The following is a 17,271-nucleotide window of genomic DNA, read 5'->3' on the forward strand; positions in this document are numbered from 1 at the left end:
TTTCCTGCTCACGTAGTACTTCCATTCTCTTAAATCCGAAGGCTAAACAAATCAGGGACTAATACAGTCCATAGCGCTGAGCGGATGCCAGCAGCAGGCAGTGGTGGAGGGTGAGCAGACTAATGCGATTTTCGTCTGTCTGCCTGGCCTTGCCTTGCCTGCCTTTGCCAGGGTGGACGAACCTCCTGGTGTAACCAATGGGACCGAAACTTCTGGAGTCTTCTGGTTTAACCCTCGGAAGGGAGGCTTTTGAAACCAGTTGTTGTAGTGTTCCAGGCTAGGTCTAGGGCCATTTTAGAAGTTGGTGCTGGCTGGTTAAATGATTTCCTTGTTCCCTTGCTCTCCGTCTTGTAGTTGCCTTTTCAGATAACTTGTGTTGCGTGCCTGTGGTCTCCGGGAACTCCAGCCACATGGCATCCGGGTGTCTCTGCTGCCTCACCTTTGCATCTTCCTGGGTAAGACTTTCAAAGAGCCGTTTGCCCCAGGTAGCTTGTGCATCGTTTCACCAGGGGTCATAGCTATGACTCAGCAGACATTTTTATTTGGTGCATCCCTGATATTTTTGTGCTCCTTTCAAGGAGACAGTAACTTATTCTAAAAATATTTCAGTGACTTCTGAAGTTGTGCTGGCTGATCTCAGTATGTATTTGAGAGCAAAGTGCGACCTTGAATTTATCCCCCAGCCTCTAAATACGTTCAAGACCGGTGTCTGTAGCTGGACGCCACAGTTTTTCTCACTGGCACACTTCTGGGTGGACCCTTCTCCCTTCTGAATAACGGCACAGTGAGTCTGGCTTCCAGAAAACGGTTTCAATTTGGGGTTTGCTTAGAGAACATGCCTCAACCCCAACTCCTGATGAATGACTAGATGAACAGGCCCTGCTACATCTCGGCCGTGCTGGAAAGTCCTGTTGCCCGGGGTGTGGGAATCGTTGAGATTGAATAGCACAGGGATGCCTATCTTGGTGTGGAAAGGCTGGCTGGGGCCATGGCACTGGGAGACCAGCCGAGACCAGACCAGCTGTTGTGTCTTTACACCCGGGGCTGAAGCGTCCCTTGTTGGGCCGAGCAGCTCGTCTTTTCTCCAAACCACCTGGCACGGGGCAGTGGGAAGCTCTTTCTCAGGAGGAAGATGGAGTAAATTACAGAGCTCATTGTTTGGAGGACTGAGACCATTACTATTCCTCCATGAACAGGTAGTATTGTTCTCCCCTGCTTCTGTTTGCTAAGGCTTGATGCCCATGTGGGCAAACAGAGAGACATTTTATTAGAGACCCAGCACCGGCATGCTTTCAGGGCTCATTCTCCCCCTTCCCCGCTAGACCAGGACGAGGCCGAGCCAAATGGCAGCTAGCTGTAATTCTAGTTTGATCATCAGAGGATAAATGGGAAAAACAAAAAGCAAAAAACAAAAACCTCCAAAACAAAATAAAAGCAGCAAAGGGAAAAGAGAGGAAACCTCAGACACAAAAAGGTGGTTCCCAGGGCATATGGCCGCTCAGCCCCGAGGTGGGGGTTTAGAGCACAGGCCGGCCTTGCCTTTGGTGAGCAGTGCCGCGGACAGTCCCCTTGGCTCTGGACTCCCGTTTAAGGCTTAAATCATCACGATGGTCAGGGCTGAAGTTTTTTTTTCCCGAAACTGAAACCCATTTAACCTTGATAAATACTGTATTTCAATATGAGCAGAGCTTGTTGCTCTCCTAAGCTATATCCTAAAATAACCTCAAGAAGTATGATACTGTGTATCACATGAGATTCCCTTCCCATCCCTCCTGTAATCTCGGGGCTGAACCAGGTCCGCAGTTTGTATGAATGGACGCCGGGTGCTTCGGTGGACATGTCGTGTTCTTGTCAAAGGTTATGGGCATAATATCAGCGACTGTGTTGGGATTGCCCCCCACTTTTGACAGTCTCCCAACTGCTCTCAGTTTTGAAAAAAGAGTAATGTAACAAAAATGATTCTCCCTAAAGGGTTATCACAAATATCAATGCAATGAAAATGACAAAACTTCTTTAGACACAGCTATTTGACTTTATTGACTTTTTAAAAGTGTTATTGAAGTACACTGCTCAGGTCTTTCAAGGAGGGGCGGATGAACTTTTACGTATGAAAACATCACCTAGATCAGTGTAGTCTAGAATGGGGTTGGAATACTTTTTCTATAAAGGACCAGATAGTAATGATTTTAGGCTCAGCGGGCCACGCAGTCTTTATGTCAACTATTCAGCTCCGCCGTTGGGATGAGAAAGCACCCCACAGTAGTACCTAGAGAAATAGGTGTGGCTGTGCTCCAACGGAACTTCGTTTATAAAATCAGAGTGGCTGGATGTGGTCCACAGACTGTTTGCTGCACCCGATGAAGAATATTACCAACTCCCCAGAGGTCTCCATTCTTCTCTTCTCTTCCCAGTCCTCCGGCTTCCCCCCCCCCCAATAAAAATTCTCAGGTTGGCCTGGTTTTTAGCTTCTTAGAAATGGAATTCCACAGAACGCACTGTTTCATGCCTGGCCCCACTCAGCGTTACCCGGTTCCTGTGTATAGCAACAGCCTGCTTTTTAACAGCTGCATAGTATTCCACCACAATAGGAATATTCCGCCACAGGAGTATGCCACAATGCACGTAGGTTTTTCTCTGTGTTGTTGGATGTTTGGGTTGCTTCCCACTTTCCGCTCGTATCAGTCAGGCCCTGGAAACATGCTCACCTACATCTGTTCATACACAGGAGTGGGTTTGGAGAGGCGAAGGGTAGTGTGTGTGCTTAGCTTTACATTGACCTTATTGAGAGAGACGTAAATGCAGAATTCTAAGAGTTGTCATGGAGATGCACTAGCATAGTGGTTATTAGGTATGTGAGTGATATCTACGAGGAGCAGCAAGATAAGGCTCCTTTGCCCAGAGTCCAATGTAGGCCCCTTCATTGGCATGGCTTGGCCTTTGGCCTCAGCTCCTAGTGGCTCCTCCCACTGTCTCAGTAACCTGGGAGAGGTTTTGCAGGCTGAGCGCAGAGGGATCCCGCACTGCAGATGACTCCCAGGGATGCCCTGTAGCTGCTTGCGCATCAGCATTTAGGCGTCTCTGTTGCTTCCCGGACGAGAACTCTCCCAACGCTTCTGCACTCATCATCATTATTCCAACCTCAAGAGCAGGGTTGGGAGCAAGGTCAGGACCCACAGATGTTTCCCTTGGTTTTCAGAAGGGCTACTCCAGAACCAATTAAGCCTTTGTTTTAAGAATACTTTGGCCAGAGGTTGATGTTTTAACACCAAGTCAGATGTGATTTGGGGGCAGGGGGGGCAGAGAACTCCACATGCAGCAAAAAACAAACCGAGTAGACCTTTCTTGGTTGTTTGTCTTCTAAATGTAAAGGGGTTTGTGTGTGTTGATGTGTGTGAGTGCTTGCACATGCTTGTGTGTGTGCACAAAGACAACTAGGAGAGGATCCAGAAGAAATGGACCATTTTATTTGTTTGCACAGCTGAGCAGTGGAGGCTTTGCAGTGGGTGTTGCTGTCCTTTCCCTGTTTCCTGGGCTCAGCGGTACCAAAGCTTACCCCTCCCGCCTGGTCTCAGAACTCGTTTGCATGACTCAGGAGGGCCCACAGGCCCTCCTCCAGCTTCTGGGTGCTTTGTGGAGCCAGGGACAGAAAGAAGAAACTGGAGAGCATCCTTGCTCCGTATTGGCCCCTCGTTCCTGGATGTCAGCCTGCCTACGTGTTAAAATGGTTATGCTTCCTGCTGTGCTGTGGCTTGGAGTCCGACTCTTGGATCAGGTGGGGCCCTTGGCATTGGTGATAAAACTGTCCAGCACCAGGCAGTGTGACCAGGGCGTTTGTGAGGGCTCCTGGCTTTCCTCCCATTCATGGGCCCCACGGTGGTGTCTTCTGTTCTAAGCCTGTCCTCACGGGTTCCCTGGCCTTCCAGTCTTGATGAGGATTTGCTCTCCTGGTTGAGGAGCAAATGTGGGATAAGTGGGAGAATCCCCCCAGACAGGTTTAGTTTTTTGGTGTAATCACTTCTCACTGTTCCTGTAGACCCACCAGCACACCTGTCTGTGAGGTTTCATTTCTGCTTCTCACGGAGAATGAATGTGCATGTGTGTGTGTGTGTGTAAGTGAGAGAGAGAGAGAGAGAGAGAGAGAGTGAGTGAGCTGGAAAGAGATGTCATTTCACTCGAGTAGTTTGACAAAGCCTGTAAATGCCAGTTAACTCATTCAAAAGGTTCATTCTCTGGCTACCGTATTGTTTTAGCCGAATTGTCTAATTTAAGTTCAAACCTCAGAATACTCATTCATTCATTCATTCAGAAATATTTACTGTGTGTCTACTGTGTGTCTGGGGAGCTCATCAGTGAGCCAGACAGACCAATGTCATATGCTGTCACTGAGCTGAAATTCTAGTGATGTTTTAAATGTGGCTTTCTAAGCACCCCACTCCCCTTGGTCTGATTGAGTAGGTTTCGGGTGTAGTCTGAGAGGTTGCATTTTCAATCAGGTTCTGATTTTCTGTCTACCAGCATTTGAGACTCACTGTCCTAGAGTCATTTATTGAATACTGAGTCCTTTTCATGTGGTGAGTAAAAATTGGAGGGTGGCCAAGTAGGTGACTGGGATACCTTTTCCTCATTTTGGGTGAGACTGTCCATAGGTTCCACAGGTATTTGATGCCTTTCCTTCTCCATGGTACAGGAAGAAAGCCAGGTACTTTCTGAAGGTTCCGGAAGAGGTGTTGCTTTGTTTGTGCAAGAGTAGCGTGGACAGTGATGTGCTTGGTGTTAGGGGTCAGAGGCAGTACAACAGTTGACAGCACCTTGTGCTTAGAGAATTCTCCCTGTGCACTGGGTCCGGTGTTCAGTGCTGTCTGTGAATGATTTATTGATTTTTCATAAGAACATGGAAGGAAACCCAAAAGATGGAGTTAAACTCATTATCACCATCATCCCACTTCGTAAACAAGGAAATGGAGACCCGAGGTATTTTGCTTGAGATCAAGGACTTGGGATTCAAACCCCAGCAGACTGGGGAGAGACTGTTCCATACAGCCTTGTGCTAAGTACCATCTGCTCAAAGTAATGCTCAGGAGGATCCAGGGGTTTCCTGCAGCAGTGGTACCCAACCAGCTCTCTGGGCTGCATACAGAGTAACCACCTGGAGTTGCTAAAAAGTAGAGAATCAGGGTTTTACTCCTTGGAGAGTCCCATTTATGAGGACTGGGGCAGTGCCTTAAAAATTTGAACAAGCATCACTTGGAGAGAACCTGAAGGGTTTGTTAAGATACATATTGCAGCCCTACCGTTAGAGTTTCAGGTTCTGTAGGTCTGGTGTGGGTCCTGACATTGGCATCTTGAACAAGTTTTCAGGTATCGATGACGTCCCTCATCTGCTGACCTCACTTTGAGAACGCTGGACCGGGGTGGGGGTTCTCAACTCTGGCCGCACGCTGCAGTCCCCTGGGGAGCATGAGAACCAGTGCTTGGGCCCAGGGTCTGCCCCGGCCCCCCTGTACAGGGGTCTCGGCGGTGGGGGGGGGATGACTGGGCAGCCCTGTGTCTAAAAGACTTCCCAGGTCAGTTTGCTGGGCACAGGTGGTTGAGGAGCGGCCAGTCTAGGGGATCTGGGACTCCACACCCCTCCCCCACTTCTTGGTTGAGTCTGAAGCACAGAGTCTCCTTCAAGGACAACTGTTGCAAAGTCTTTTGTTCGCTTCTTTTAGCTGGACCACGTTTCTTGGGGGAGGAAGGCCTGCTTTTTATGTTCAGAGTTCTAAAGGATGCCGTACCATGGAATCTCTCATTTGAGAACATTTCATTAACAGGGATGCTCAACTGCCCTGAGTTGGTACCAGTGAGAGGAGGTGGGAATGTGCTGTCACACACATGGGGCTGCGGAGCCTGGAGCTCAGGGGCCAGGCAGCCTAGAGCTGCTCACACTTCCGTGTCACGCACAAATGCAGGCTCGGGTTCAGGAGTTCCAGGGTGTGGCCTGAGATTCTGCACTTCCAACGCTCATTCTTGGCGTGTTGTGGAGGTCAAGTCCATTTCAAAAGACCTGGAAACGGCACTGCAAAGAGGCAAAATAGTTTATCCAAGGTCTCACATCTTGGTGGAAGCGGGGCCAGGACCAGAATCCAGGAGTCTGACTTGCTTTCTGTCCATCTTTCAAGGAGAAGTTATCATGTCTAAGCCATAGCATTACATTGGCCAGAGAAAATACAACAATCTGGTTTTGCTGTTCTTACTTATATCATTGATTTAACTTATATCTGTTCTGTGTTTGTATGAGTTATTTGCATCTGTTCATTCTCCACCGTGTTGAGGCCCGTGGGGCCCAGCCGGCCTGGTGTGCATGAGGGCTGGTGAGGATGCAGAGAATGTCTGCTAGGCCTGACTGGCCACCAGGAAAGAACGGAAACAACTGTTCTGTCAGCCGCATGTGTCCCCCTTATGGTCCACAGCAAGTGGCCTGGAGGTCTGACCTGCAGCAGTCAGCGGGTGGGATTGACTTCTTTGCAGCTCTTATTTTATAAGTTGCACTTTGTAACGTTCACTTTCTATAAAGTTGCTGAGAATGAGAATCACGGGGCTGTTTAGCTAAGCACAGAAGTTGCCAAGTGGGCTGTAGCCGAGGTTTGCAGGCTGGTCAAGCTTAGCACTTGATTTGTTTCTGGATGTGTGTTTGGTTGCATGTTATCAAATCTTGATCAAACAGATAAATGGTTGCAAATTGTTTTTTTAATGGTTTACCTTGAAATCCCAGCGAACGCTTCAATTAAACGGAAATGACTGCTGATAATTATTCCTAGGGTTCTACCCAAACCATTGGGTGAGGCGTGTGGTGTGTTTAATATTTAATGAATAATAGATGGAAATTGAAAGAAAAGTGTATAAAGCTTAAAAGTAGGTACCTGTACTATACAGGGTTGGGCAAAAGTAGGTTTACATTTGTGAGTATGCAAAGCACCAAGTTTATTCAAGTATTATATGTTAATTATGGCATTATTTATTTGTATGACAACTGTAAACCTACTTTTGCCCACCTCTGGATATCTCTGTCTTTAACATGTCATAAAAAAAGAACATTAGAATAAAACAAATATTGGGGGACTCTTTGAAACATCTTCGCAGGACCCCAGACTATCCCAGTTTTGTAAGGGATACAGCAGGAGAACACACTCGGTTATCCTGGATCCTCCCGGACTGGAAATTGTCACGTGTTTGGTTAGCAGCGGGGTCTGGGTGAGATCCGATGGCTCAGGGCTGTTGGGGTTTAGGCCGCACACTTCCTGGTTGCACAGGGGATTGTCCTTAGGATGCGATATAGGATGTTCATTTATCCTCTCCATGCCTCTAGGACCCAGCAAACCTGTGACGACCAAAAATGCCCCTAGACCTCACTGACTGCCCCTGGGGGTCTGTCTTGGCTCCGGTTGAGAACCACTGCTTTAATACAACCACTTACAGTGTGCGCCTTGCCACTGAGACCGGAGTACATCACTGTTGCATTTTAAAGGGACAGGGGCAAGAGGAAGTGGGTGGTTTTTGCTCATTGCTTCTGGAGTCAGATAACCTGGCTTTGGGTCCCGGTTCTGCCAAGACTCAGTCTCCTGACCCTGTAAAATGGGTATACTGATAGCACCTGTTTCCAGAAGACGGTTGGGAGTCTAAATGGGATGGTGTGTACCGAGGGGGGGGGGCAGAGCAGGGGTACATGGCAGGTGCTTGGTACCCACAGGCTCCCGGTTCCTGCCCCCGAGCACCATGTGAAGAACTTGCCTGCAGATTTAGAATGTGCCTCATCCTGACAGGCATTGCATATTTTTTATTTCCTGTCATGAACATCACACATGATAAATTTGATAACCTGGACCATCTTTGTGGCATAACCAAGATTTATGACTCCTGGCACTTGCTGTTTGCATTTCTCTTATGTCACTTAAAAAACTCTGCCTAGTCCTCGAAACATAGGACTAGAATGTAAGCTCTTCTGAGATTGTGTCTTACTTACCTTTATGTAGCAGCGTGCACGAATGCCTGGGACGCAGTACATGTACAACACGGGGCATGAATACGTTTAAATAGTACACACTGTGGACAGAGAGGGGAACAGGTTACATAAGTGAGATCCGGGTGGGTGTGTATGAGAGGTAGCTTTTTGTGTTTTTTTCCTAATAGCCCCCTGCATAACAGGAGAGGCCAATACTACTATGTGCGTACATACACATATGTGTGTGTGTGTGTGTGTGTGTATATATATATATACACACACACACATACACTTTTTTGGTATTCAATCAAATACTTTGAGATAGACCTTCAACCCCTTTGTTCACCAGATGTTCCCGGGCATCTCATATTTTAATTTCATCTCTCCCTCAGTGCCTGCGTTTGCACCCTGTCCTCATATCTGTGGCATCGCTCAAACCGTGGTTGGGTTGGCTCATACTTATCTGGTTGCCTTCTAGTTTTCAAAATGCTTGGGGGTTAGTTGATTTTTAAAAGCAACAACAGCTTTTTTATTTCTTTAATATGACAAGTTGTGTTACGCATGGATCATAACATTTTGTCCGACTTTGATAATTGTCCTTCATTCCCGCAGGGGACTTCCAAAACATTAAACAAGTGTTGCACTGCTTGTGGACGGATGGCCTGCCCAGGCACAGTCATTTCTCTCTATTCCTAAACCTTGTGCCTCCCTGAGTTTTGAGGTTGCACGAGGACCAGAATAAATAGCTTTGGCTGAGAACCGGAAATTGCCCAGCGCTTGACAATGGGTGTGTGTGCGCTGGCGGCCCTTCCCAGCGGGGCAAGTGGGTTCTTTTTACCAGGACTCTGGCGCGGCTGCCCTGTTGGAGAGATAGTCTTGTGTCAATAGTTTTTAAGTTGATTCAGTAAGCATTGTTGGTGATTGAAATTGAAGAATTGTGAAGACAATTCATCTTGAGGAACAGAGAGCATCGAGTGTGAGCCGGGCTGCTGGGAGCCGACATTGACATACGGGCCGTCATCAAACTAATTGTTGTTTGAATTACCTGTTATGATCCGATGACAAATCTGCCTTGCTCCTGCCACTGGAGCAGAAAATGTAGCTTGAATTGGCGTGATGTTAGCAAGTGTAAACTGTACTTCAACAAGATGGATAAACCCAATTATGGGGCAGACCTGTAGAGAGAAAATCCATTTAAATCTCGTAATGTTAAGCAGAGCTGTGTTTAATTCATTTGGACCAATTTGGGAATGATGTATGAGTGTTGGTGGACATTAGTCAAAGGGGGGACCGCTTGGGGGAAAGGATGAGCCGTGCTGCAAGCCACCCCCGGAGGCAGCTGGGGTGTCGCCTCAGCAGCCCTCGCTAATGGTGGGGAAGGGCAGAAATGACAAAACGATGTACTGACTGCCATGGGGGAGCCGCACTGTGTAAATGAGCCAATAAGGAAAACCCTTGAAGCAGAAACAAGAGGAGGTGTTTTTCCCAAATGCTCCTGACAGTCAAAAATAGAAAGGAAATTTGAGGTTCCTCTCTTGTGTTTCCAGCCCCGATACCTTCATGGGCTGTCCTAAGCCTTGTAACAGGAAGCCTAGGGCATGCTTTTCCCTTTTGCTTAATGATGATTTGAAAGAGAGACAGAAAGAGCAGGGACAGCTAAATTTAAGTCGATAATCGTGGAGCCTGTGATTCTCTATTGGAAAGCAGTTAAGGGGGGACTATTATTCTGAAATACGTTGGGATGCATATTTGGAAGTTTGGGAGGCCTTGTCTATTTAATAAAAGTTTCTATTTTCTAAATAGCTATTGAATGGTGGTCGACTCAGCTTTGTACGTAGTAGGCACTCAGGACATACGAATTAGGGGAGTAGAAACTTGGGACTTTAGAGAAGTAACTTTCAGGGCTAAGTTGTGGAGTTTCCCTCACCTTGGAGTTATTACAACCCGTAAGCACTTTGTAACCCAGTTTCCTCCAGTAGTTTTCATTGCCAGGAATTCGACGATGTGACATCAAAATTTATGATTTTTACTTTTACCCCTGCTTCTTCTCTAGTGTTGGTTATGCATAGGAAGTTCTTAGAAGACTTCTAACTTCCTTTTATTTTGGGAGAAGCGATGAAGTGCCCCAGTGAGTAGTTACTGGTTTTGGTTTTTTTTTATTTTGAAGGTTTTCTTTCCTTTTGTGGCACGGACTGGACTTGGCGACTTTGCCTGTTGAAAGGAGAATTTAAAAGCCTGGAGTGCAGGGGAGCTTGGCAGTGGACGGCCAAGAAATTCATGGTTCTGCACTCTTCCCCCAGCGGCCATAAATCTAACCACTGGGACCGCTGGGTGTGAGCGAAGGTCAAAGCTCTGAGGGTTTTTGTTTTGTAATTGGGGTACGGCTCTTCATATGGGGTCATTGTGTCCTCTATTCCAAGCCCATCTCTTCTCCCAGAGACCAGTTTGATAGGAGTTTACTTTCTGGCTTTCTCTTAACTTCCAACTCAGTTGAAAAACAAGTAAGGGGATAATAATAAAAACTTAAGACTTTACAATAATGGGTCAACACTGAATTCTAAGAATCTAAATTAAATGACTGTGTCCAGCAAAACCCACCTGCACAATTAGCCCTCAATTTGACCTGGCCCGACAGTGGACTTCCACATCCCTTCAGGACAAAGAAGTAATGTAGTTAAGTGGATTTGGAGGGAACATGGACATGTGCTTCCGAACCTGAAGATCTTTGCATTGAAGGAAGGCAGACACATCCCTTGCGTTCCCTGAGTTTTATGGGGGTTCTGTCTGGCTCGGCTTGAAAGCATTTGTCAGATTTATACTTCAGAGGGGCAGGCATAGAGTGTGTGGGTTGGGCAGGCCATGAATAAGGAGATTTCTGGGGATCAGACCCTTACGGAAGAGAAAGCATCCACCATGTGGGTTGGAACGTACTGCCTGTGGTATGGGTACGTCTTTTCAGGGGGAGGGGGGCTTTCATGATTCATTGTTGCTTTCTGGTGGTACAGCAGAGCCGAAATCTTGTGGAAATACGCGCAAAGAGGAATTTTTACCCTTTTGAATAGAACCCAAGACTTAGGAATACTTAAAATACAACACAGACATGAAATGGATCATTCCTGGTTAGCTTAAAATAATTTTCCATGGAATTAAAAAAATAAGCTTCCCTGTGGTAGCAAGTTCTGGATCAGGGCTTTATGGACCTATGGAATCTACAAGATTGAATTCAGGAGTGTTGCAGGAGTCTCTAAGTCCTGAACTTGGTTCTTATCCTTAAGATCAGAAGCAAACCTCCCTGTTTTCCTCCTCCTGGTCTTTAGTCACTTAGTTTTCATTCTGGAGTGCAGCAGCTTTTATTTCCTAATCATCGTTGTGGAAGAAGCCAAGAATTTCTCTGTTAATTAAAAAAAGAAAAAGAAAAAGAAAAAACAACTCTCTGACCCAATGTATATACAAACACTTTTCTTGAAAGAGAACTTAGAGGAAGTTCTGGAATTGCCTGTAAGCTGAAGGGCGTGTTTACCAAACCACCAGCCTTGTACACTCTACTGTGCCTTATACATTCTGTTTTTTGTTTTTAAGAAAACTTGTCACTGACGTCACATTTTCATGGCGTCTAGTGAAAGCGGATGACAAATGCCTCCCCACAGAAGACCCGATTCATGAAACCGATTGTGTCTGAAGTATTGGCACGCAGGCCTCGAATTCTTGAGTAGAAGGTTCTTTGGAAGAGGCCCCTCCCAGCCCCCCCTCCCCCCAAAGCTCTATTTTGTTTGGGTGGCTTTTCAGGTGGGTCGAATTCGCCAGATAATCCCTGTGAGAAAGTAAATCCTAATGTACATTCCCCCACACGTGTGCTGCTTGCTCCTGACATGACTCGGCCAGTTTATAATACTTGAGGGGAAACACCAGGATTGGCTTGGGTGCCCTGCCCTCCCCAACTGTCGACTTCATAGTACTCAGCTGAGGGTGTTCTCTTCTCCATCCCCGGCTGGAATTTGGGGCCAACACGCTCCCCTGGGGCCCCGGGTCTGCGTCACCGTGAAGGGAGCCCAACAGCAACTCAGACGTGATGGGAACCAATGATCTGACATGTAGAAAGTACAAACAGAAAACCACACACCACATGCAAAGCAGCTCTGGTTTTGATTTCGGTCTCAGTGGTTCTGTTATCATTTCTTTTTTCATGAGAGTGGATTTTTATCTCTCGGTGTGACTTCTGGTTCATTTCATGGTTTGTGGTTTGCTTCGCTGTCACAGCTCATGGGCTTTGGCCGCTTGGGAACCAAAGTGGCCAGGGCTGCTGGCCGGTGGGTGTCTGAGGAAAGGGAGCCCCAGGGTGGCACTCCCTGGGGACGCTGGGGTGGGGGGGGTCCCCCGTGGGCCCGGGATTCCCTGGCAGTGCAGGACCATCGGCTGCCATGTGCTCCCCACCTGGGTTTCTTCTCTCTCTCTCTCTCTCTCTCTCTCTCTCTCTGTTGCTACGACTATTTTGGAAACAGTTAGACCAACTTGTGGTTGATCTTTCTGTTCTGTTATTTACCGGTGCGGTGCCCCGGCCTTTCTCTCATCTCCTTTGGCAGGAAATGTTTTTTCCTCATTACCTAGTTTCTAGGTCAGAGTTGCTCATAAAGTATGAACCTTTCTTTAGGCCAGTATTTTAAAATTTGTTTTTATTTTACTTTTTTCCCTTTTTATTGAAGTGATTGGGGTGATACTGGTCAACAATATTATTCAGGTTTCAGGTGCACAGTTCCACAACACATCACCTGTGCCCTGTATTGTGTGTTCGCCACCCCAAGTCACGCGTCCTCCATCACCATTTATCCCCCTGAACCCTCTCCCACCTCCCCCCACGCCCCTCCCCCCTGAGTCACCACACTGTTGTCTGTTTCCAAGAGTTTTTTCCTCAATCCCTCCCTCCTCCCCCACTTAGCTCAGTATTTGATTTCCACCACTTTCCACCCCCATTTTTTACTTACAGATAAAAACTTAAAATTGGGCAAAATACTTAATTGCCCCCTGCCTCTTTTTTCCTTGTCTGTGAACTCTGGGTTAGTAACAGGGCTTGTCTGCTCTGGGTCATTGGGGGACTGGGGGCTTTAGCTTGGCGCCTGGTGCATAAGAGAGGGTGACCGGTGTGCACGCTGTCAGCCCCAGGCGGACTGGCACAGTTGGTCACCCTGACAACGCCGCTGAATGCCCTCTTGCCAAGTTGGCAAGCTGGTGATATATTTTGTTGGCTGTCTTTCTGAGTTTTTCTTCCCCTTCTCTCTCCCCAAGTCATGGGCGTTGAGTTATTTCTCCTGTAAGAGAGTGGGCAGGATCAGGAGGGCAGAATACCTTTGGAGGCGCACTAGGGTGCAAGAGCCTGTGTTGTGACATAATTTATCTTCCTGGGGAGGGCAGACAAAAAACCCGTCTGGGCGACTGGACTTAGAATTATTCAACTTCTGATGGGCATGAAATTAGTGACAGCGAGACAGGAATTTGTGGTCTTTTGGTTGTAATGTCTGTTCTTTTTCGGTCAAATTTCTGTTGCTTAGAACTTTATTTTTAAAACAAAGATTTAAAAGACATCCTTTCTGGTTCTTGAAAGGCAGGGGGTTGGCTCCTGGCTTTCGAACCTAATAATACTTCTTTCTTTATGAGGGAGTTTCCTTGGCTGCTCTGGTCTGGCTATTGTTTGTCTGAATTTGTAATAAGCGTGTAACAGCCCCCTCCTCCTCCAATTTGCTTCAAAGACAGGCAGCCCCACTGGGTTACTAGGGACGAGACCTTTGAACCTGTGATGGGGAGCTCACTACTCTGGGGCCCCGGGTGCTAGCCCCCGTGGGGGGAAGCGCCCCACGCCTGCAGTTGAGTCTGTGCCCGGAACACGGGTCAGTTCATTGGAACTTTCCTGTGGGGCTCTCCTGGGCAAGACATCTATCTGTTAGTGGACAGCACACTCAGGCCTGTTCACAGTTCAGCTTGGGTAATAGCGATGCAGGCAGGAGCTTGTCCGCAATGATTTATTCTCAGTGGTGGCTAAGAAATGACATTGATTCTCCTAATCGACTTGACAGAAGCCATTGTTTCTTCTACATCACCTGGTTCTGGAAGGTACAGTTCAAACCTCCCTCAGTTGCAGAAGGCCAAATTAAAACAGTGCTTGCAGGTTTGTCCGATTTTATTGCTCTCTTTCTTTAGCTTTCAGTGCCAAAATGAAAAGAACTGGAGTGAAATATGAGGCACCAGAAAGCGGTCTTCGTCAATAGACTTTTAAAATTCTTACTCCCCTCTTTTTGACTTTGAGAGGTGTAAAACAATAGATTAGTGTGATTATATCCTCCCACTCACTCCTCCCCCCTAAAAAAATAGGACTTGTATTTCAGCAGGCTTTGTTAATCAGAAAGCTATGGTATTTTTGTTGGCTTTGGCCAGACCTTTGTAGCTGTTCAGTGGCCTCAGGCCGCGGAAGGTGCCATGTTTTCCTTTTTCTTTCACGGAAGTTTGTCCCAGGCGCCCTGGTGGACCACGGAGCTTTTTAGCAAGAGCAGTGCTGTGACTTTAATTGGTTAGTTCCTCTAAGTGATGATTTATTTCATACCTATCAGAAATGTCTTAATTTCCTTCATCTAATGGTTTTCTCCTCCCTGTTAGGAAAAAAAAGGGAAGAAAATTAATAACCAATAACAAAACTATTTCCCCAGGTGGCACTTGGTGAGATGAGACATTTTTCTCTGGGAGGACTTTGTCTTTGGATATGGCCGTGGGGAAGAATTAATTAAGGGAGAGGATGAAGCTTAGTTAATTACAGTTGTACATGGGAGCTCCCAACCCTGCCAGGTCTGCCATGAACTTATCGGGTTGCAGATAGCTCTGTGCTCTGGGACTCAGTTTGCTCATCTGTGGATTCAGGATGTTTGCAATAGGGAGACCAATAATAGGCCATAAAAGTGCTGTTTTATCTGGACTGGACAAGTTTTTGCCATGAAAAGGAGGCTTGGTAGGCTCATGGGTAGAACTCTTGCCCTGATGTTAGACACACATGGAGCCTTGAGCCACATGTTTATTGCATGTGTGACTTTGGCCAGTTACTTAACCTCCCTGAGTATCAGTTTTATCTGTAAAATGGGGATAAACCAATTGCAGAGTATTAAACGGGATAGCACACATACAGGTCGAACACAGTGGCTGGCACCGGGCAGCAGCGATTTCTTTGAATTTAAAGGGGAATGGTGGCTTTAATCCTAGCAAGTTCCGGCTGCGCCTGGGGTATCCGGTTAGTTTTGCTACCAGTGAAGGCAAATGGTTGGACTTTGGATTTTTATTGTGTCGTTCTGGTTCAACTGCTTTTCAGAAGCCGTAAGAGATGAACTGTATTCTACTTATCAGACAGAGATCCACATAGGGCCTTGAAATAGACTTTAGGACCATTCTGTAGAATTAAGCAAATTCATTTGCTACTCAGGTTTAATTCACAGTTTAGCGATCCCCTCCCCCAACACATTTATAAACACATACATTGATTTCTTTCTTTTTTCTTGTATTACTACAAGGATCAGTTTCTTCTGGCCTAATTCCAGGAACAACATGCCTGTCTTTTTTCATCGTTGAGGAAAAACAGTCTGAAGGCACCGTAATTCCTTAAATTGGATTTCAGTTCTTGATCCCCTTATGTTCGGTAAACAGTGTTCCATGAAACGTTGCTGTTCAGGGGCGTGAGGCCGGTCTCCTTGCTTTTCTCAAGAGGGAAATGCACCGTGTTTAAACCTCCTGGGGTGAGGCTGTGGGTGGGTCCCCTGGAGGTGAAAGCTCACCTTCGCTGGGGGTGGCGACGGGAGTCCCTTTCCCAAAAATGCTGAGGACAGTTAGCGGGGCTGCCTGGTAGCGAGCAGAGTTCAGCTCAGGAAGAAGCCTGTAGTTGTGTGTATGTGAGTGTGTGCGTGTGCGTGTGTGCTTTTTAATTCTGTTAGTGCCACAGGCAGCTGCTACTTGAACGTGTTTGGGATTCCTGTATTCAAATCACAGACACCCAGAAGCAAAGATGAAGACAAGGGGACAGTGTGATCTTCAGAGATGAGGGAATAAAAAAGCATTGGGGAATCTTTTCTGGGTAATTCTAGTCCCCCTACCCCCCAATTTTTAAGGGAAATACAAGAGTATCAATCAGCTGCTTCCTTTCACTTGGTGGATGGGCTCTGGTCACGCTCTCATAGTTTACAGAGCAGGAGACAGGGCTTGCAGAAAAGCAAGATGAAAATGTCTTAGGCTGATGGTTCTCAGCTTGCTGGGGGAGTGAGTCAGTCATTGTTTCTCGAGTTTTCTCTTCCTCTCTCGCCTTTCCTCCTTTCTTTGAGTGAGTTTCACTCTGAGAGTGCAGGCTTGGCACCCACTTACCCAAGAACTGATTAGTTCCTGCAAGAGGCAGTAAGTTGATTGCTTACAGAGATGATGCAAGCTTTGCTCTGGGGTACATCAACTTGGATTTCTCATGCTTTATCTTATAAAGCCTAAATTAACAGCTGGTTTGGTTTGAGTTCTCCGGGATCTGACTAAGGGATTAGAGTCCATTCTCAAGTGAGTCAATCTAGTTTAATTTATTTCAGGTCTATCAAAAAAGATCAATCAAAGCTCTTTTGAAAGTAAAGCTGTAATCGGCCTGCACACTTAGCAGTCACTGTGGCTGCACTTGGTGTTTCTCTCTGGTGGAGAAATGCTCAGGTTGTGGTTAAGAGGATGTATTAGAGCATTTTCCCCGCACCTCCCTTTCCAGAGGCTTCCACTCCTCCCCGGGAAGGTGTTGAGAAGGTGTCCCCCTCCCAGGTGGGTGCAGCACTGGCCTCACACGCTCCCTCGTCTTTGGTGATCCAGGATCCCTGGTTTGGGAGTTTCTAGTTCAGCCCAACTTAATACCTGGACCAGAAGAGATCCAGGCAGTTTTATGTCACTGGGTTTGCTCCTGGGCCTTCTCTCGCAGAGATTGGTGGGGTGAAGACGTGCACTGGATTCCTCTTTACCTGAAATGTCTGCTGCAGGGAGAAATTGCTCACATGGTTTGAAAGGCAAAGCCTTCCTCAGCTCTGGGTGATCGAATGTTTTGTGAGCACAGGAAGCGGCAGCCTGAGTTGCTCATTCCTTTTGTTTCCATGTAGAAAATACTTACTGAGCGTGTACACAGAACTGTGTGAGATGCTGCACAAGATGTACTGAGAGGCATATTGAGAATAAGGAAATACTTCAGAACTTGACTGTGGTATATCAGATAGACCCACCTTCGAATCTTAGCTTTGCTATTTTGTGACTTT

General features: G+C 46.8%; 1 protein-coding gene across 30 annotated transcripts in view; it reads left to right on the top strand.

Annotated features, from left to right (window-relative positions):
• Positions 1-17,271, top strand: part of TCF7L2 (transcription factor 7 like 2) — a 186,724-nt gene that overhangs the window by 13,770 nt on the left and 155,683 nt on the right. The window lies entirely within an intron of this gene.

Source organism: Artibeus jamaicensis, unplaced genomic scaffold, assembly GCF_021234435.1.
Source record: "Artibeus jamaicensis isolate MK-2021 breed Jamaican fruit bat unplaced genomic scaffold, CSHL_Jam_final contig_490, whole genome shotgun sequence".
Lineage (NCBI taxonomy): Eukaryota > Metazoa > Chordata > Mammalia > Chiroptera > Phyllostomidae > Artibeus > Artibeus jamaicensis.